Source organism: Pinus tabuliformis, chromosome 5_2, assembly GCF_031772625.1.
Source record: "Pinus tabuliformis cultivar Carrire ecotype Pingquan chromosome 5_2, CPIR1, whole genome shotgun sequence".
NCBI classification, from domain to species: Eukaryota; Viridiplantae; Streptophyta; class Pinopsida; order Pinales; family Pinaceae; genus Pinus; species Pinus tabuliformis.
In genome coordinates, this window is record NC_142306.1 from 762,711,686 (window position 1) to 762,733,641 (window position 21,956).

Here is a 21,956-nt window from a genome sequence, read left to right on the forward strand (position 1 = left end):
TTCTTATAAAACAACACAAACAAACCCAAGGAAAAACTAAAATTAGCCTAAAGAAATTTGAAATTAATAAACATTGAACTTATCAGCTTATACATCATTTCAATCTCCACAGAGTTTAAATGTAAAAATTTCAATATCTTCACTTTATAAGAACATATAGCTTACTTTTTCGCCTTCAAAACCATGCTAATTGATAATTTAAGAAAAACTTAATTTCACACTTACAGTTGCTCAGTCTATAAGCCTAAGCCTATTGGTGTTGTCCAGCTTTTTCTTTCTATTAAGTTTAAACAAAATACACAAAATACAGCAGGCAACTGCATTAATCGGCCTATGGCCTGTGAAATATTGGTTGCCCTTACCGTTTGACAAAAAGTTATTTATTCAGTAAATAATATTCCTACTATATCCATCCCGTCGATCACCATCCAGAGGTTAAAGATGTCGAAGTGGGCCATCCATTTGACCAGCTTCCGCCCCGAATTTCCTGGATAAACGTCGCCTCCGGATCAGCGGTAGCAAAACAAAACACCCATTACCATCGACACTACACTGATCCATCCCATCCACCCTATACAAATCCATACGGATGTCAGGGAGAGGAGCTTCACCTTCCAGTGTTTGACACACCAGCTGTATCCTCAGCCTCCTCTCTGCCTCGGGATGGGAGCAAAGCAACCCCAATTTCAACACCACCTCCATTTCGCCTGCATCGTATTCCTTCCCCAGCTTCAGATCTGCCGCATCGAGTAGCTTTCCTTGTGCGTACAGCACCGAAACCCATTCCACCAAAACCACTCGCTCGGCATCCATGGATGTGTCCACGAGCTTCCTCCCGCACGCCACTTCCAACAGTAGAACGCCATAGCTGAACATGTCCGACCTAGGCGTGGCCTTTCCCATCCTTGTCAGCTCCGGCGCAATGTATCCCAGCGTTCCCACCACCTGAGTCGTTCCAGGATTATCGCTGTGTTCATATAGCCAGGCGAGGCCGAAGTCCCCCAGCCACGCGTTGAGCTCCGAATCCAGCAGCACGTTGCTCGACTTGATGTCTCTGTGGATGACCCGCTTCTCCCATTCTTCGTGCAGATAAAGTAGACATGCCGCCACACCCTTCAAGATTGCGTATCGCCGAGTCCATGGCAGGATGGTCATCGGGTTCCCGAATATGAGTTTATCCAGGCTGCCGTTGGGCATGTAGTCGTAAACGATGAACAACTGCTTCTGCATTCTGCACCAACCCCGGAGAGGAACAAGGTTCCTGTGCTGTGTGCGCCCCAAGGTCGAGATCTCTGCCAGGAACCCCTTCATTCCCTCTGTGAACTCCTTCGTTAGAGATTTCACCGCAACTTCATGGTCGTTGCTCGAGAGAAGGCCCCTGTAAACCCTGCCGAAACCCACCTTCCCGACAACGTTTTCGTCCCGGAATCCATTCGTAGCGATGTTGAGCTCCCTGTAAGCAAATCTATGGGGCCAGAACTCATTCTCCCATTCTTCTACTATTTCTCTGTGCTTGGCTCTTCTGAAAAACACAGCTGCAACCACCACAATCAAGAGAACCAGTGTGCCCACTGTAACGCTGGCTATCCATCGGTAGCTGGGACGCTTGGATATCGAAATGAGAGATGAGATATCGAGTGCGGGCGCCGTGCCTTCATTGCTGAAGCTCCACTCGAGAACGTAATGGTCTTCGATGGAAATTCCGGTAGCCACTGAGAAACCAACGAACATTTTCTCTTGGAGAACATTCTGCAGATCTACTTTCTGCGATATGAGCGGCATCTGCGGTCTCGGCAAGCCGGCCAACATTATGGTAACATTGAGCTGGCTTTCTAGACTGTCGTATTCGATCCAGGCCTGTATGTTCTGTCCACTCTTGAGGTTGATTCCATTGAAGGCCTTCCCATCCCAATACGCTGCAGACTCGGTCTTGTTCAAGATGAGGTTATTAATATCTACGCCAACGTGGTTGCCGTCTAGATCATCGAATTCCACATTCTCGAATGTATCGAATTCCACTGCGAACAAGTGATTGTATGGTTCCCCGTTGCTGGTATAGTTAAGCAAGCCCAGATACTGGGAAGGCCGACCACCGTTTATAGTTTTGTAGGGCGTGACCATGAAGGCCAGACCCAACCCGCCTAGGTAAGAGGTGGGACGCACCATGCTGAAAACGTAAGTAGTGCTGAAGGAGGAAAGCGTGTTGTTGATTTTCATTTGCACAGGAGTTGAATACAGCGCCCGGATGAGCGCCAAAGGCGTGCCATTTGTGAGGGCCATCACAGATAGGGAGGGAATGAGTGAATCACCAGCCTCCAAGATCAAGTTGGTTCCATTAAATCCATCGAAGACAAAAGTAGTAGAAACTACTGGTATGTGTTAAGCTTCATTAATTTTTTTACCAACTGCTGCCTACAATTATGGAAGTAAACTGCAGTCTTTCCTTAATTTCTAGAAACCAACTGCAGTAATTTCCTTAAATTAAAGAAATCAACTGCAGTTAATAAATTTATTGTTGGGAGCTACTAAAGTGGTCCATTACTCCATCTGGAGTTCTCTACCTTGATCTGTGGAACACCTGACACATAGCCATCAGAAGCTTGATGGAAGCTTGGCTATAAATTTATCTGTTTGGTCCCCAAGCTTGTATCTCAATTCCCTTCAGTTTTTACACCATCTAGCTGAGACAACAGAGCTTGGAAGTGCCTTCAGACTTTCTGTATTCTTTTCTTTTTGCTTGGATTGAAGCTGGAGCGCAAGTGGACTGTGGAAGCGTAATAGAAAGGTTTTGACTGCAGCAAGAGCGTTATCAATGGCTAGAGGTAATTTATTTTTACTGGGCATTAAACCTTCATTCCAGTTTTACGATTCTTTAAGTTTTTATTCCGCATATAGAATCGTTGTTAATGCTTACATTGGTATCAGAGCGTAACATTTATCTCTGCCTTGGTGTGTTTTGCTTACCAAAATTATGTTGTTATGATAATGAAAATCGGAGTCCATGCCCCGAGAAATTTGTTTTCTCGCCCCTCGAAAATTCAAATTCAGTCACTTTTAAACGAATGGAGAATGATTCTGGTTTTCTTTTTCTTGTTAGAAAATATCGTATTTGTCATTAGAATTTTCCGCCATTTGCAAGATTCTCAACCAAATGCAATACCTTTGCAAATTAACAGTTGTCTTCTGCACCTAAAAATGTCCCAAAGTCAACCAGAATGGTAGCAGCTAGGGTTTTTGTCCCATTTTCGTTTATCGATCCGCTGCCGACCTGAACAGAGATTTTGTTTCCTGTAGGATGACAAATTATCGTTATTCTTTGGAGCAAAACAACTATTCAGGACATTGGGAATAGGTTGAGGAAGTCCATTGAATTAGGATAACCAAATAGATATTAGCGAACCAGTGCGTCTTACCGTGTTCTTACATTCGGTAAGCTCCGAAAAATCCCCGATCTACGCGTATTTTGAATGGGTTGGAATTTGTGAGGTTCATTGATTCTTATCCCCAAGCATTGCACCAGCACTATTTAAAGAAGATATTCTTGGCAATTATGATCGGCGGTAGTTCCACATGTGAATTTTTGGATTATATGTATTGTTGTTCGATTCGGCGTTATCAGCTTGTTTCGGTCTGTTCATTTCAAATGTTGAAATCTGCAAGAATAATCTTGACATGTGCTATCATGTAGAGCATTATGACAAATTTGGAAGTAAAATCAACTCTGGCTTAAATCACACGGTGAGCTTGTTTCACCATGATTTCTTTCCAAGGCGCATCTCTCCCATAGAACCCATCCTATATGCTGGGTAGGAAATTGGCTTTCTATGGATCGTTCCATATGCTATCTACCTCTGAAAATACCATACAGGGTTCAATATCACAGGCTGGAAACGGTTTCAAGTGGGGCTTGTTGTAATTGCCAAGATGACTCCATTTACCATAGCTTTATTTCCTTTAATTGGGTGATCTAACACTACACTGCGAGTGAAGATTTCAATCTATAAATTTATGACTTATTCATTTTTACTGAACATTTTTTATTTATTTTTATTTTTTTTACTCTGGTTAAAAAAAAAATGTTTATAATTTTATAAGAATTTTTTTTTTTTAAGAGTTTGATTAGTGCGGTAATTGTTTCCGTTTTCCATATATATATATATATTTTTGTTTATGCAATTTTATAATGGGTAATGTCTAGTGATCCATATAATTTTAATTAATTAGAGAATAGCCACAGCATCTTTAATTAAACAAAATTATATATTATGATTGGTTAGATCACATAAAGATTATTTAGACATTAAATTGTAATTAATTAGACTAAATATAATATATTTTATCCCACGGGAATTTTTATTATATTTATGTAATTAATTAGGATAAAATTTCATAACCTACCCACAGGAGTTATGAATTAATAAGTTTTATCATAAAGTTCAGAATTATGAAAAATTGAATCTGTTTGAATTGAAAATTTAGCCCACAGGCAATTTTTATGTCATTAGATTCAATTTTGAGCATGATTTACATTGGTAAAACATGAAATTTTATCCAAGCCTCAATTTTAACATAAGCATGTGATTTTTAATTTTGATGCAATAGTACAACCTGCAAATTTCTCTGAAATTCGTTGTGACATTCCCGAACTTAAGGGAGATAACTATAAGGTTTGGAAGGAGAGGGTTCTCCTTCACTTGGGGTGGATGGACATAGACTATGCTATTAGGAAAGATGAACCACCGGCACTCACTAATACCAGCACTGCAGTGGACATCACGCTTTATGAACAATGGGAGTGATCCAATCGTCTAAGCATGATGTTCATTAAGACTAAAATTTCAGTTGGTATTCGTGGTTCCGTTGATCAGCATGAAAAGGTTTGAGACTTGTTGAAGGCCATTGATGATCAATTCGTCACTTCAGACAAGGCACTAGCAAGCACCCTAATCATGAAGTTCTCATCCCTAAGGCTCACCAGTGTGAAAGGTGTGCGCGAGCACATCATGCAGATGAGGGACACTGTGACTCAATTGAAGAAACTCGAGGTTGATATATCGGAGTCCTTCCTGGTGCACTACATCCTGAACACCCTTCCGCACCAATATGGACCTTTCAAAATCTCATACAACACACATAAGGATAAATGGTCAATTAATGAACTCATGACCATGTGTGTTCAAGAGGAAGAGAGACTGGTGATGGAACTGGGAGAGAGTGCAATGCTGGCAATGCGTGGAAAGGGAAAATCTCAAGTCAATCGGAAAGGGAAAGGCAAAGTACCTCCCCAAGCCAATATCAAGAAGGATTCCAAGTGTTTCTTCTGTAAAAAGAAGGGACACATGAAGAAGGAATGCGCCAAATTTCAGAAATGGCTTGCGGACAAAGGTAATTTAATCTCATTTGTTTGTTATGAATCTAATATGGTTAACGTTAATATTAACACATGGTGGATTGATTCTGGATCAACAATTCACATTTCGAATTCCTTGCAGGGTTCGCAAAACCTAAGGAAGCCAGTGGGAAGTGAGCAAAGCATCTTATCAGGAAACAAGATGGGCTCGCATGTAAAAGCTATAGGAACATGTTATTTAACTTTAAGTAGTGGCTTTGTTTTAGAATTAGAAAAGACCTTTTATGTTCCAAGTTTTTCTAGAAACTTGATTTCAGTTTCAAGGCTTGTACCTTTTGGATATTCCTTAAACTTTTCAGAAAAATATTTCAGTCTATTCTATAAATCTGATTATGTTGGGAATGGTATTTTGTCTAATGGTCTTTACTGCATTAATTTACAAAACAATGTCACTTATGATTCAATGCATGTTCACACTGGCACTAAAAGATGTGTTATTAATGAAGATTCCTCTAAATTATGGCACCGGAGACTAGGTCATATCTCCATAGAAAGAATTAAAAGATTGGTAAATGAAGGGGTACTTAATACTCTGGATTTTACTGATTTTGAGACTTGTGTGGACTGCATAAAGGGAAAGCAAACCAACAAGTCAAAGAAAGGTGCCAATAGGAGTTCGGACATATTAGAGATCATACATACTGATATATGTAGTCCAGACATGGACTCACATGGTCAGAGATACTTCATCTCCTTTATAGATTATTACTCACGATATATGTATCTCTACATGCTTCATAAAAAGATTGAAGCATTAGATGCCTTTAAGATCTTTAAGGCTGAAGTAGAGAAACAATGCGGCAAGCAAATTAAGATCGTGAGATCAGATAGAGGTGGAGAATATTATGGTAGATACACAGAAGATGGACAAGCACCTGGGCCATTTGCTAAATTTCTTCAAGAGCATGGGATTGTTGCCAAATACACCATGCCTAGTTCACCGGACCAGAATGGTGTAGCAGAAAGAAGAAATCGAACATTATTGGACATGGTGTGGAGTATGCTTAGCAGCTCCAATCTTCCTAAATCCTTGTGGACTGAAGAACTTAAGACGACAGTGTATATATTAAACTGAGTTTGCGACATATGCGCGTTTGGGGATGCCCGTCTGAAGTGAGAATTTATAATCCACAAGAGAAGAAGCTGGACCCAAGGACCATTAGTGGGTATTTCATTGGATATGCTGAAAGGTTTAAAGGTTACAGATTTTATTGTCCATCTCACAGCACTAGGATTGTGGAATCAAGAAATGCAAAGTTTCTTGAAAATGACTTGATCAGTGGGAGCGATCAAACCAGAAACATAGTTTCTGAGAAAGATCATTCAGAATCTCAACCTTCCACTTCAAGTGATAGATTGGTTATTGTTCATAGCACCCCTCAAGTACAAACTGGTGTTGAACAACCAATTGTTGAAGTTCCACAAGCCGTTGACGATATTCCAGTAGATCAAGGAGTTCAAGAGTTGCCAAGAACTATTGAACAACAAGTTGAACCACATACTTCTCAGGAAGATGATGGTACAACATTAAGAAGATCTACTAGACCAAAGAGATCAGCAATTCCTAATGATTATGTTGTGTATCTACAAGAATCCGACTACAACATTGGAGCCGAAAATGATCCCGAGTCATTTTCACAAGCCATGAGCTGCAAAGAATCAGAACTATGGTACAATGCCATGAAGGAAGAGATGAATTCCATAAAGAGTAACGAAGTCTGGGATCTTGTTGAGTTGCCTAATGGTGCAAAAGCCATTGGATGTAAATGGGTCTTTAAGACAAAGAAAGACTCATTGGGCAACATTGAGAGATACAAGGCAAGACTTGTTGCTAAGGGATTGACTCAGAAAGAGGGAATCGACTACATGGAGACTTTTTCTCATGTATCTAAGAAATATTCCTTGCGTGTTATTATGGCATTAGTAGCGCATTTTGACTTGGAGTTGCAACAAATGGACGTGAAAATGGCTTTTCTTAATGGAGATCTAGAGGAGGAGGTTTACATGAAACAACCTGAAGGATTCCCCTCTAGTAATGGTGAGCAATTGGTTTGCAAGCTCAAGAAGTCATTATATGGTTTAAAACAAGCATCCCGCCAATGGTATTTGAAATTCCATAATGTAATTTCTTCTTTCGATTTTGTAGAAAACATTATGGATCAATGTATATACTTGAAATTTAGTGGGAGTAAAATTTGTTTTCTTATTTTATATGTGGATGACATTTTGCTAGCAACCAATGATAAGGGTTTGCTACATGAGGTGAAACAATTCCTCTCTAAAATTTTTGATATGAAGGATATGGGTGAGGCATCTTATGTCACTGGCATTAAGATCCATAGAGACAGATTTTGAGGCATCTTGGGTCTATCATAGAAAACCTATATTAATAAAATTTTAGAGAGATTTCAGATGAAGGATTGCTCACCAAGTGTAGCTCCCATTGTGAAGGGTGATAGGTTCAATTTGAACCAATGCCCGAAGAACGACCTTGAAAGGGAACAAATGAAGAACATTCCATATGCTTCTGCTGTCGGAAGCCTAATGTATGCTCAAGTCTGCACAAGACCTGACATTGCATTTTATGTGGGAATGTTGGGACGATATCAGAGTGATCCAGGTTTAGACCACTGGAGAGTTGAAAAGAAAGTAATGAGGTACCTTCAAGGAACCAAAGACTACATGCTTATGTATAGACGGACGGACAACTTGGAAGTAATTGGCTACTCAGATATTGACTTTGCTGGATGTGTTGATTCACGCAAATCAACATCAGGTTACATTTTTATGATGGCCGGTGGAGCTGTATCATGGAGGAGTGCCAAGCAGACCTTGATTGCCACTTCCACTATGGAAGCCGAGTTTGTCTCTTCTTTTGAGGCTACTTTACATGGTGTATGGCTTAAGAGTTACATTTATGGGCTTAAAATTATGGATTCTATCTCTAAGCCATTGAGAATATATTGTGATAATTCAGCTGCTGTTTTTATGGCTAAAAACAACAAAAGTGGGAGTCGAAATAGACACATCGACATTAAGTATTTAGCTATAAGGGAACGTGTTAAAGAAAAGAAAGTGGTCATTGAGCACGTCAGCACTGAGTTGATGATCGTTGATCCTTTGACTAAGGGCATGCCACCGTTTAAATTCAAGGATCATGTAATGAATATGGGACTTGGTTCCATTATGTAGTTTCTCATTGTATGGACAACATTATTTTAATGAAATTCTTAATTATTGTGATGTTTTTTTCTCATATTTATGTGCACTTTAAGTTGATTTGAGAAAATTCATTTAAGAAGGACCAAGAATAAACATAAGGTTTATTCATTAAGAAATTGTTGCCACATAAATTATAATAAGAATAAATACATAGTAATACATGGAAGATAATACTCGTCATTAGAGGACTTATCGCCATGATTCATGTATCTATTACTTAATACATATTATCAATGGGTTTTATGTTGAGACATTAAGTTAGGAAGTATGGACCAAGTGGGAGAATGTTAAGCTCCATTAATTTTTTTACCAACTGCTACCTACAATTATGGAAGTAAACTGCAGTCTTTCCTTAATTTCTGGAAACCAACTACAGTAATTTCCTTAAATTAAGGAAATCAACTGTAGTTAATAAATTTATTGTTGGGAGATACTGAAGTGGTCCATTACTCCATCTGGAGTTCTCTACCTTGATTTGTGGAACACCTGACACATAGCCATGAGAAGCTTGATGGAAGCTTGGCTATAAATTTATTTGTTTGGTCCCCAAGATTGTATCTCAATTCCCTTCAGTTTTTATACCATCTAGCTGAGAGAACAGAGCTTGGAAGTGCCTTTAGACTTTCTGTATTCTTTTCTTTTTTCTTGGATTGAAGCTGGAGTGCAAGTGGACTGTGGAAGCATAATAGAAAGGTTTTGACTGCAGCAAGAGCGTTATCAATGGCTGGAGGTAATTTATTTTTACTGGGCATTAAACCTTCATTCCAGTTTTATGATTCTTTAAGTTTTTATTTCGCATATAGAATCGCTGTTAATGCTTACAGTATGACCAGGGAGAGGAAGGCTATAACAGTGAGGCAGCCCACACAGGGTCTTAAAAAAATAGGAGAGACACAATTCCTTCTCCATGATTCCATCTATTTTTTCCCTGTGTTATAAACTCGCTACTGTAGATATATAGATACTATGCATAAACAATCAACGCATAGTGATATCTATTATCAACCATGAGGCATCCTTAAGTAGATTGCGGGATTCCAGAATATTCCAAGAATCCGTAATCGACAAGTCAACAGTGTACTGTGAAAATCAACCATAGATTTTTCTCTGGCCATAAATTTTAACTTCTTCTTTGTCAAAACGAAAAACTTACTTCATCTTCTTTGTCAAATGAATATATTATATCCTTACATTTTTTAATAAGTTGTGTGTAAATATATGTTTTATCTAAATAAATAAAATATTATTTTTAAGTTCATATGAAATAATTGTACGTTTAAATATATGCTTTATCTAAATATATAAAATATTATTTTTAAGTACATAGGAAATAGTTGTACGTGTACGAGTTTTTAGAGTTAGGGTTGTGCTTTACAAAACTGTTTAATCAACCAACTACTGGAGAAATTAGACATAATTCTCAGACTCACAATTCTTTCTTTCATTAGAGGGACGTGATTTTCTACTTCATCTGCACTAAGTCCATTCATGAGTGGACTAGCAGGGAGGAGAGGAGTGGAGCGGTCCCCTCCTTCGACACTGCAGTAACTTGGGATATACAACAAAATTCAAATGGAGAAGGCACAAGAAAAACCCCCTGCTTATGGTGGAATGGCAGACCCGTCTCAAGGGAAGATGCTTACTGAATGGTACAACGAATCCAAAGCATGTGATTCCCAACAATAAATTGGAAGGATACTGCCATGAAAAATCATGCACTCATAAATTCGTAGGGGTTCGGTCGATGGAGTGGGATATGGTCAATTGGATTCAAATCAAGTGGTAGCAAAAGGATGACATTGAAGTGAAATTGGGGGCTCGACGTTTCCTCATGCAATATTTTCAAATATGGAGGAAAGAACTCAAGTTTTTGAAAACGACCTTTATTTTCTTCACCAATGCAGGGTTTTACACGACGAGTTAGGAGTGTTATAACCCCGATCTAGAAAAGTTTATGGCAATACCGGTTTGGGTTATATTGTTCTCTCTTCGCACATATTTCTAGGATCTAAATATCTAAGAGGGAATCGGAAATTATGTTAGTAGTTTTGGGAAAATTGCAAATACAACCAAGCATGGATGTTATACTTCATACTCAAGGATTTGTGTTTACATGAATATAATGCAACCCTTACCTGAATATATAGAACTTGAATATCACAATGAGGTTTAGTGACAACCATTGGATTATGAGCATGTGTTGTTCCGGTATAGAAGATGCCAAATAAAGTCAAAACCAAAAATGTAGCAACAAGGAGGATGCAGAGGGTTTTCAAAAAGTCAATTACAAGCAAAAATCACCCAAAGGTCAACTCGCTCAAGCTATGACAAAGGCAAATCCAACATGAAATCATTATGCAATGCTCTCCACACATGAGGAGGAGCCAAAACTCCCAAATGATATGATGAATCTAGACCCAAAATTTGACACACCTTAGGCAAAAGTCACACCCAAGAGAAAGGTCCAAGAGGACCCGTTGGAAAAATGAGATTAGCAGGAAATTTTACGAGGAGAGAAGGAAAATATGGACATGGATTAATTACAGGAAAATATCAGTAATGAGGAATAGATACTAACTAAGATGTTGGCAGAATGGCAATACCTAGGTTATAGATTTATCCCTGATAAACAAAAGAGTCAATTTCAAGAGATCTTTCAAAAAATGTAAAGCCAAGGTTGGTTAGGTTGTAGAGATCAAGGGCAGGGACATGTAGATTTAGGTACACAGTCCCAACGAGACCATGGAAAAAACTAGGTTACAAAAAGTAATAGGAAATGTGGAAAGAAGGCCATTTAAGAATCAATCCAAATAATTGATGAGAACCTCATAAATACTAGGAAAGTTATCATGCTTTTGGAGGTTCCTCCCTCCTTAAAATACTTTCTTAAATGAATATCATGACATGGAATGTAAGAGACCCCAACAATAGAAGTAAGAAAAGGTATCTTAAGGAATAAGTAAATAACAAACACCCAAAAATTATAATCTTGCCGGACACTAAAATCTGTGGTGAGAGGGAAAGAGATATTGAAAGTCCCTATGGAAAAGGATATGATGCTATAGATTTAGATGTGAATGGAAGCACTAGAGGCATAACCATCCTATGGAATCCCTTAGAAAAATCCATTATGGACAGGATCAATTATTCAAGTATTCTCTCTAGGAGATTTTGATATATTGGATCCAAGGATTTTGTGGTATTGATGACAAACTATTGACCCCGTCTATCAGTAGAGAAGGTGGCTTTCTTATCAAACCTCTTGGAAATAATGCAACTACACATTGATGAGCTCTAGATTACATGGGGTGAATTTAACCTGATTAAATCATTGGAAGAAAAGAAAGGGGGCCTCAGAAGACTAGATCTAGAGGCTCATCTATTCAGAAAATTAATCCATGATCTATGGGTGGTTAATATGGAAACAATCAATGAGATCTTTACATGGAATAATTGTAGAGGAGACATACACCAAATAGTGAGTTTCCTCGATAGCTTCTTAGTTTCAAAAGCTTTGATGGGTAGAGACATATTTGTGGAGGTTGCACTCTTACCCTATTTAGGGTCTAATCATTGGCCCATTATATTGGAAGTAGATTTAAAACTTCCCTAAAAAGCCACCCATTTTGCTTTGGGAGTTTTTGGTTGAAGGACCTAGAATTTAGATATAATGCTCAAACTTGGTGGGAGGAGATATATATATAGGGAAGAAATCATATTCATAAGTTCCAACTCAAACTAAAATATTTTAAGAAGAAAATAAAAAATTGGAATAGTAAGGAGTTTGGGCATATATTACTAGATAAACTGGAAATGGAAGCTCGAATGCAACTAGTTCAACAACAAATTATCATAGAAGGTAGAACAGAAGCATTAATCCTACAAAAGGATAAATTAATCAACAAAATTGAATAGAGACAAAAACAGGAGAAGGATTTATGGAGACAAAAATATAGAGTGCAATGGTTGAGGGAAGGTGAGCGCAACTACAAATTCTTTCACAAGACTATGATCAAGCATCAACATCAAAGAATTATTTTATCTATCAAATATAAAGAGGGACGATGGATGTTGTAGCATGAGGACATTGAAAATGGAATACTTTCTTATTTCCATGATATGCTTATGAAGCTTACTCCAAATATAGGGGATTCCATTCAAAGAATAATGGTCGATATTCCACACTTAATCCTGTAATATCAGAATGAATCTTTAATGAGGGAAATAACTTATTCAAAAGTGGAATAGATATTCATGGATATTCCACATAATAAAGTGTTAGGGCTAGATGAATTTACTAAATATTTATTTCAGTCCTATTGGAAATTTATAGGTCTAGAAGTCCATGATTTGGTTGAATACTCTCGTCAAACTCAAAAGATATGGTTGAGTCTCGACACTATTTTCATTCCTTTGATCCCTAAATCTGGAAAATTGGAAGACCCCAGTAGTTTCCACCCTATAGCTTTGTGTAATTCTATTTAAAAAAGTATTTCTTCTATTATGAATAAATGCCTTAACCATTGTTAAATAACATCATATCCCTAGAACAAATAGGGTTCATTGAGGTTCGTCAGATTCTTGATGGAAATGTGACTTCTAATGAGGTTATACACTCTTTGAAGAAATTTAAAAAAACCTATGATGCTAATTAAGTTATATCTTTCTAAAGCTTATGACAAACTTAGTTAGGATTATCTTCTAAGTGCTTAATGCTTTAGGTTTCTCATTTCCCTGAATCCCATTAATGAAATCTATGATACCTTCCCCTTCATATTCCATCCTTATGAATGGGTTGCCCTCTAAGACTTTCATTATGGTTGTCAAAGGCCTAGGGAGATACCTCAAAGCTCCTTGTCATCAAATCTTTCTTGAAGGGATTCGACCTTGTGGTGAGGACCTGCCTATTTCTCACCAACAATTTGTTGATGACGTCTTACTCATTTGTCAAGCCTCCTTTTAAGAAGCTAGATATCTAAAATCCATTTGCTCTAATTTTGTGGAAGTATTGGGACCTCTAATAAATGGGGAAAAATTAAGTTTTTCTTTCTCAACACTAACCCTATGATTTAAGGTCATCTTTCCCAGTTCATCACATTCCAAATAAGTAGGCCCCTGGCAAAATACTTATGAGTTCCAAAGGTATCAAACTACTTGAGAATATCTTGATGGAAACATGTGTTATAAAATATCTCCAACATGTTGGAAATATGGGTTTTTAAATCCCTTAATATGGTTGGTCATTTAGTCTTGTTTAAATTTGTGCTTCAATCTATTCATATGTATCAACTTTTAGTATTAGCGAATCCTAAAGAAATATATAACTCTATTACTACCTTTCTTTGGAACTTTCTATGGAGGTGAGCCAAAAATGTCAAGAAATGGGCATTGGTAGCCTGGAAACACCTCTTCACTCCTAAATTAGTGGGAGGTCTAGGCCTATGGGACCTAGAGACATTAAACAAATCCCCTGGAGTGAAACTGGAGTGAAACAAATATACGAAAACAAATATGGAATAGAAAATATGGGAATTTTCACTCTCTTTATGAGAATTTGATAACTGAGAGACATCCTTTAGACTCCTGTATATGGAATATTTCTCAAAATAATTGGAGCTTGATCTAGGTTCATGCTTTTTGGGAGGTTAGAAATGGGAGCATTGCTAGTTTTTGGTTAGATTCCAAGGAACATATGTCAAGAATAAGTGTATGGAATGATGTGAGAGTGCTACAATTGTTCATCATAGAGAAATGGTGTTATAAGGTTGTTGATCATTGGAATGTGGAGACTGAATATACTCAATTGTAGCCTTGGAAAAAATAGGAATATTGGATGAATCCTCCCTCTAAGATCCAAGGGCAGACCCTTGATCAAAAGCTACAAAATCAAAAAATCCTCAATGATAGAGATCCAAACATTGTACGTTTAGGATGTTAATCAAGCAACATTTTTTCCTCGATGGAAGCTTACACTTTGCTTGTTGGACATAAGATTTTTCCTTGTGAGCATCTTTGGAAAATAATATGGACCAATTAATTGTGGGCCAAGGTTGGATAATTTTTTTGGATGATGGGATGAAGAAATATTTTGAAATGTGATTGCCTCGAAAAAAAAGAGGATTTCAATATCTATCTTTCTACCCGATGTGTTAGCAACAAGAAGAAATAATGGAGCGTTCGTTAAATAAGTGCCAGTTCTCCAACTCAATATGGCAGAGGGTTTTGGATCTTTTTGGCAGCTCAGAAAAATATCATCATAACATGATAGAAACCATGGAACAATGGTGAACTAATGTATTGCCCAGTTCGGTGATAAACAAAGCACGACTGTTAACAATTGTATTTGTTATGTGGGTTGTTTGGAAATAAAAAAATATATGGATCTTTAAGAATAAGAAAATAAATTAAGACAAATATTGACACATTATTAGAGAAAAAATATGAAAAACCATCCTAGTAGAGACCTAGTACTAAGATGACAAGAAGAATCAGCCCCAAGAACAAATTTTTTAAGCAAGCTTGATCTATATCTCTCTATGATATCTCCTTGTTCATGGAAGTGCCCTTCCCCACTATATTCACAACCCACCTCTTATTTTCCCCCTCCCAAGGGATTTGTAAACCTCAACATTAATGAAACTTCGAAAGGTAATCCTCGACTCGCTGGATATGGAGGTCTATTATGAGACAGGAAACATAAAGTACTAAGGATATATGTAGGATATTGTGGTACAACAAGAAACAATGATGTTGAGTTCCTTGCTTTAGAAAAGGATCTCAAGTTGGAAATCATTGTGGGATACTCCAAGCTTCAAATTGAAGGAAACTCTCAATTGGTTATCAAGACCACTCAAAAGTTAGTTTATGGTTCTCGTGTAGAAAAATTATCCAAGAGTTAGAGGCTTATTAATCTAATTTATCGAATTATATTTTACTTCTATTACTCAATTATGTTACCATGTCACATATTTGGAGAACTGGTAATTAAACTATTAATTTCTTGGCCAACCTGACATGCATTCAAAGAGGAATAAATTTTGATACAAGTTTTCCTCCAGAAACCCAGGAAGATGGGCACAAGAATCTGTATCATATTTTGGAAACAAATAAGTCCTCATTCTTAAAGGGGATTGCTAACATGAGATAAGGTTCCCTGATGGGGCTGATAATCAAGGAGGATGGATTTGGGGGTTGTGTTGGACACCATGAGGAGGCATATGGATGAAATGATGGGGATGGTGTGGTTACCTGCATGCATGCATAAGAATGTGAATGAATTATCTTACATTTTCCATGGTTCATGGTATGTATAGGAGGAAGAAGGGTAAGAAAGTCTAGAGGGGGAGTAGAGTTTATGGGAAACAACTCAACCTCCCAGAGAATTCAATCTAGTCTTTTGGTCATGGGGGGAATGTGTCTATGCATGTCGTAGATTCTTGGTGGATTTTTCCATATGGTCGGAGATATGTTTCCACTCTTAGAGAGAGGTTAGGGAGAACTAAATACAGGGAAAATCCGAGAGATGGTGGCTAGGAGAAGAAATTAGTGGTGCTTTTACAAAGCTCATGTTTAAGGAGATTTCCAGGTTGTGGTTTCTTGGACACTCGCTCAACTATCACACATGGACCTTCTTCCACTCTACACTTTTGGAATTTATCAACCATCAACCTCAGGGTAACTCTAAATCCTTTCATTTATCATTATAAATTAAAAGTATGTGTGCAATTTTGGCTTTGGTGCTAGTATTGTTGTCTTCCTACATGGTTTTTACAGTGTTGCATTAAAATAAGATATGCTTAGTAATTTTAGAGACTTTGGTAACTTGTTTCGTTGTGGGTGGGTGGTTTAAGAGCGGTTATGTTGTCTAGTACTAACATCGATACATTACCCTTGTGGTCCACTATCTTGTCCTTGAATTCTAAATTCCCTTGCATTTTTATGTGTTGTCATTTTGTTTAATGGTGGGTTTCCCTATGTGTTAGATGGTCTTTGGCCTGTTTTTGTTCCATCAAATCCATATCACTATTATCCCAGGCCTTTTTTCCATCTATCACTTAGCCTTTGATTAAAACCCAACTTGTGTAGGAGCCAAGTCACCTAGTTTGTTAGTCATTATATAGAGACAAAGGATGAGAAGCTTGTTTGAGGGGAGAGGAGGTCATGTCTCCTAGGGATGAAATAGATCCCAACAGTCGGACCAGGAGGTTGTTGCAACTTTCCATTTGACTATCCCCCCTAAGGCCATAAATGAAATTCAACAATTTGAAAATCTAACTGCCAAAGAAAAACATTCTTTCTCCAATCTTGAGATTATGGGAGATTTTGGTCCATCAATTCTTGATCCTGGTCATGGAAGGGGTATGACGAAGCATTATTTTGTTCTCTTTATTTATATTTACAAATTAAATCGCTACAACTTAGGGTCTTTACAAATAAGGATGTTGATAAATATAACATATTTACAAGCATTGAAGATGTCAAACGGGTTCCAAGAAATCCATGGGTGTGCTTTGAAATAATAAATGCCGGGTTGGAACATATTGATCCCCACATCCAATTTTTCCCTGCCAGCTCAACACCTTCAGGCTCAACTTCCAAAGACCTAACACTTGATACTTCATCATACTACTGAGTTGCATAATTCTTTATTTTCAGTTTTGTTTTGTGAACTTGGAAATAGATACTTTAAGTTTGCTAATATTGTTAAAACTATTAGAATTTGGGACCAATTATTCCATAGGTAGGTGGTAAAAATTATTTGGTTTCTCATTGGGTAGATTGGGATCACCTACTGATAAACATGGTTAATATGGATGGTTGATTAATGTATTTTGATTTTATGATTTTGTGAGGCAAAATATATATATATATATATATATATATATATATATATATATATATATATATATATATCTATATAGCTTGTTTATGAAGAAAAGGATCTCGCATCATCTTAAAAGCATAACATTGTTCTACTCAAAACTTTACAAAAATGTCCAACAAATTAACTCCAATGTGTGCATATTTTTTCAGAGATTATATATTGGATTGGGCAAAAAATTCACACAAAACGCATGATAAGAATCTATATATCTAGTGAAACCATTCTTGCAATGTGATCTAAACCTTAGACCAATGCACTAGGTGAGAATTGCTCTGAGTTTTCAAGACACAAAAGGTTAACATGATTAATCTAGCTAGAGATACATTTCTACCTTATAGAAAACAAATTATTCTAATGCAAAAGGTAGAAGGAAACAATGATAACCTATGGCCCAATTATCGGTATCACACAAATATATGTTCAATATTATGTTATGCAACAAAATGATATATTTTTTTAAGTTGTAAATATATATACAATAGCTTGATTTGTAGGAATTTATAAAACACATAATTGTAAATTATATTGCAAGCAAATACATATTCTAATTATTTCATTTATTTATTTAATATATAAAGGAATTGGTAATTACTATCACTAATGGGCGTCCATGTATGCCCCTTCTAAATGCACACGATCATTAAAAATTTTAATACATTTTGTGTAAATATATAAAATGAAACTATAATCTCGTTAAAAAAATTAGTGTGTTTTGTGTAAATTTATGTTTTAAGTCGATATAAAATATTATTTTAAGTAAATTTATCGAAAATAATTTAGCTTTTTAATGAAGAAAATGAGCCTATGATATCTAAAAAACATAGCATTGCTCTACTCTAAACTTTACAAAAATGTCCAATGTGACACCCTCCTCCCACATGTATCCAAGTAACCGGCCAACCGGAGTAAACATGAGACAAGAGGCTACTATGATTGGATTCAACCTCCTATGTGACCTTAAGGAAGTGGAATTGATAAAAACACAACATACATACCTTCCACATCAGCTACAGGACTCCTAGGAACTGTTCCAACCACTTAGGTAGCTAGCCCATCGTTCCTACTAAAGTTTTTGACCACTTGACCTCTAGATGCTCTCATACTATAGGCCTACCGACACCCAGGAGGCTCTGGACACTTTCATGACAAGTCATGCCAGTGTCCATGGATTATTCTACTCAGTGTTGTGCCAACATCCTCGGGATTTGAGCCACTTTTTCAGGCCCATAGCCCAGGTCACTACCCAGAATTGAATGACACCTTCAGAACTGTAAGATAATAGGGAAACAATGATGCAAAAGTAAATATTTGAACAAGCCCTTAACCAGACCCCTACTAGCCATGACAGGCATTTTGTCAAACCTATCACGAATATGTAATTTAAAAGTGTAAACAACAGATTTAAGCATAAGGGTCTCATACTTGTTTGAGAATCTCTAAGAACCATTGTTCCCTCATATCATTTGTTTCATTACCATCTATTAGGTCATAGATACATTTTCCATTCATTTACAAGTAAAAACATGATGAGAGCCATACATAGCCACTGTCATAAGACACATACATACCAACATAATAGCAACAGAAATACCATTTAAACCACAACCATATGATCCACATATAAACTAGTATAATACTCATAGAAATACAAGGAGAAATAACCTCATATTGATGATGAAAAATCCAAACCCAGGATGGGACTACCACGTTTCACTTGACCATAGAATCACTAAGACAAATCTCTTTTCAGCCGTTCACCCCCATGCCATATTCCAAGCATGAATGTGGGACTCAAACCAAAAGAACCAACCATGGCATCCTGATGGTAAACCACCTCACCTTCGTCAATAGAAACCAGGATTTGCCATAATCCATCACGGATCACTAGGCCAGCACAATGAACATGTAATAATAGACTTTACAATGATCTCCACTAGATCACTAGGTCAAAAAAAGCATGAATTCCACCGGATTTCTCCACCTACACCATGAGGAATTTTCCTCTCTCCTAGTCTCTCAAGATTTACTGTAATCCACAATCCGATCCAGGGATCACTCGGCCGTAAGCCCAGACACCACCCTCTAGGCTTTACCATATATCCTACCATTCACTGAAGGACTCCTAGGCCTAATAAAGGGAAACCACCTTTAGTATTTATCTTATATCCTTCCATTCAACGATAAGGATTCCTAGGCCCACCGAGGCTACACAATCTTGGATTTACCGCAACCCACAGTCTAACTTAGGGGTCTCTAGGCCAGTGGCTTTACCATGATCCATAGTCTGGTTTAGGGACCACTAGGCCATGTGCTCTATCATTCAAAGATCCACTTCACTCAGCTTCAAATCCATCTGGAAATCCATCTCAACCAAAACATGAGAACCCCATCACACCATGGCTATCCAAAAATGGCAAGGCTAGGCAGAAAACACTATCACACCTGGAAAAACCCATGCCATAAGAGAAAAATAACCACATGCAATACCATGCATGCAAAATCTAGCAAGGAAAATACATATTCAAAGCGACACTTGCAAAGAATACTACTATAGTTGTTGGATCCTACTCTTCCTTGGTTGATCTGTACTTCCTCTTTCCTTCTTTGCCTTTCTTGATCCAAAGCCAAAATTCTCCAAGAAAACTCTATGTTTCCAAGGTTGAGAGCGAGGGAGAGAGAATAATGAGAGAGCTCCAAAATGTAACTAAAAAAAGGTTACAAACTAATCCTCATAAGGCTTTTTATCAATGAGGCCTCTATTTTCTTCATTTTCCATTATTTTCCTTCATTTTCCTCCTCACATGCAACCTGTGACTTTTCACCTTCCTTTTCTCCCAATTTCCATTATTTTCATAAATAAATGTGTATAAAATTCCATTTTTTCTTTCCAAATCCTTAGCCATTACCTTTTCCAATTTCCTTAGCCATAAGAAACCAAATGAACACCCACTAGGATGTCTTGCCCAACATTCAACTTCGAATAAGTGTCCCATTAATCGTGGTTGTTATTTTTTCCTTTATTAACTTTTATTACATGGAATTTTCACCAGGGCTATTACGGAACCCTACCCCTTGGGGGACACCATCGTCGGTGTTCAACCATATCACCTATACCTTAGAAAAACTGCTAAAAAACAAACATACTTCCCATGGAGCTTTATAACATAGCTCGATGCAATATTTACAATGATCACCATACTAAGAAGAAAACCAACATGACAACATAACAAATATAACATAATAATGAAATGACACCCATGCCGCTTATTGGAGCTTTATAACATAGCTCATGATGGTATTTACATCCATATACATATATACATATACCAAAACATTACCGAAACATGTACTAAAGCATATACCAAAGAAATATATTGAAACACCATACCAAAACTGCTTTGCCTCAATCAACAAACAATGAAGTATACATAGCACGCATATGATCCTCCATCTCCCATGTAGCTTTATCGGGCCCAAAGTGCTTCCTTTGCACTTTAACTTGTTCGAATTCTTGGTTCTTGAACATGAGCACATTTTTCTACAATATACACTGAGGCTCTAGCTGGAATTCTCCATCTAGTTCCACCTGCAATATAGACCAGTAAATCACATGATCAACATATTTAACATATTTCTTAAGCTATGACAGATGGAAAACATCATGGAATTTCACTTTCAGAGGCAGTGCAAGTTGATAGAATACTGCCCTAATCCTCTCAATAATACTGAAGGGTCCACAAAATCGTGGTGCAAACTTGGCACATGATTAAATCTGTAAGGATCTCTTCTTTGGTTTGATGTGTAAGTACACCTGTTTCCCATCCTAGAACTCATTGAACACCCTATTCCAATCTGCATAGATTTTCTACCTATCCTATGCTGCCTTTAGATTTCTTTTTATAACCTGTATTTCTTGTTCCATCTCCAACAACATGTTTGGTCCAATCAACACCCTTTTTACTATACCACCCCAACTAATGGGAGTATTGCAACTCCATCCATACAATGCCTCAAAAAAACTCATCTTCAAATATCCTTGATACCCATTGTTATAAGGAAACTCTACCAGTGGAAGGTACTCTTCCCACTTTCATTATTGATGTATCACATACAACCTCAACATGTCCTCCAATATGTCGTTGACCCTCTCAATTTTTCCATCTGTCTATGCATGATAAGATGTACTGAAGGCCAACTCTGTGCCCAAACCTGCGAACAATTCCTTCCAAAACTTGGAAGTGAACTTTGAATCCCTGTATAACACAATCTTCTTTGGAACACCATGCAATATGATCACATCTGTGATGAATACCTGTGTTACATCACTAGCTGAGAATGTAGACTTCACAGTGCGTAGCCTTTATCAACTTGTTAACCACTACCATGATGGAATCATGCTATCTCACTATCCTCGGCAACCTTGTGATAAAATCCATGGAA

General features: G+C 37.4%; 1 pseudogene; it reads right to left on the reverse strand.

Moving 5' to 3' along the window:
• Positions 1-435: 435 nt before the first annotated feature.
• On the reverse strand, positions 436-2,280 carry LOC149161521 (L-type lectin-domain containing receptor kinase IV.4 pseudogene; annotated as a pseudogene).
• Positions 2,281-21,956: the final 19,676 nt, after the last annotated feature.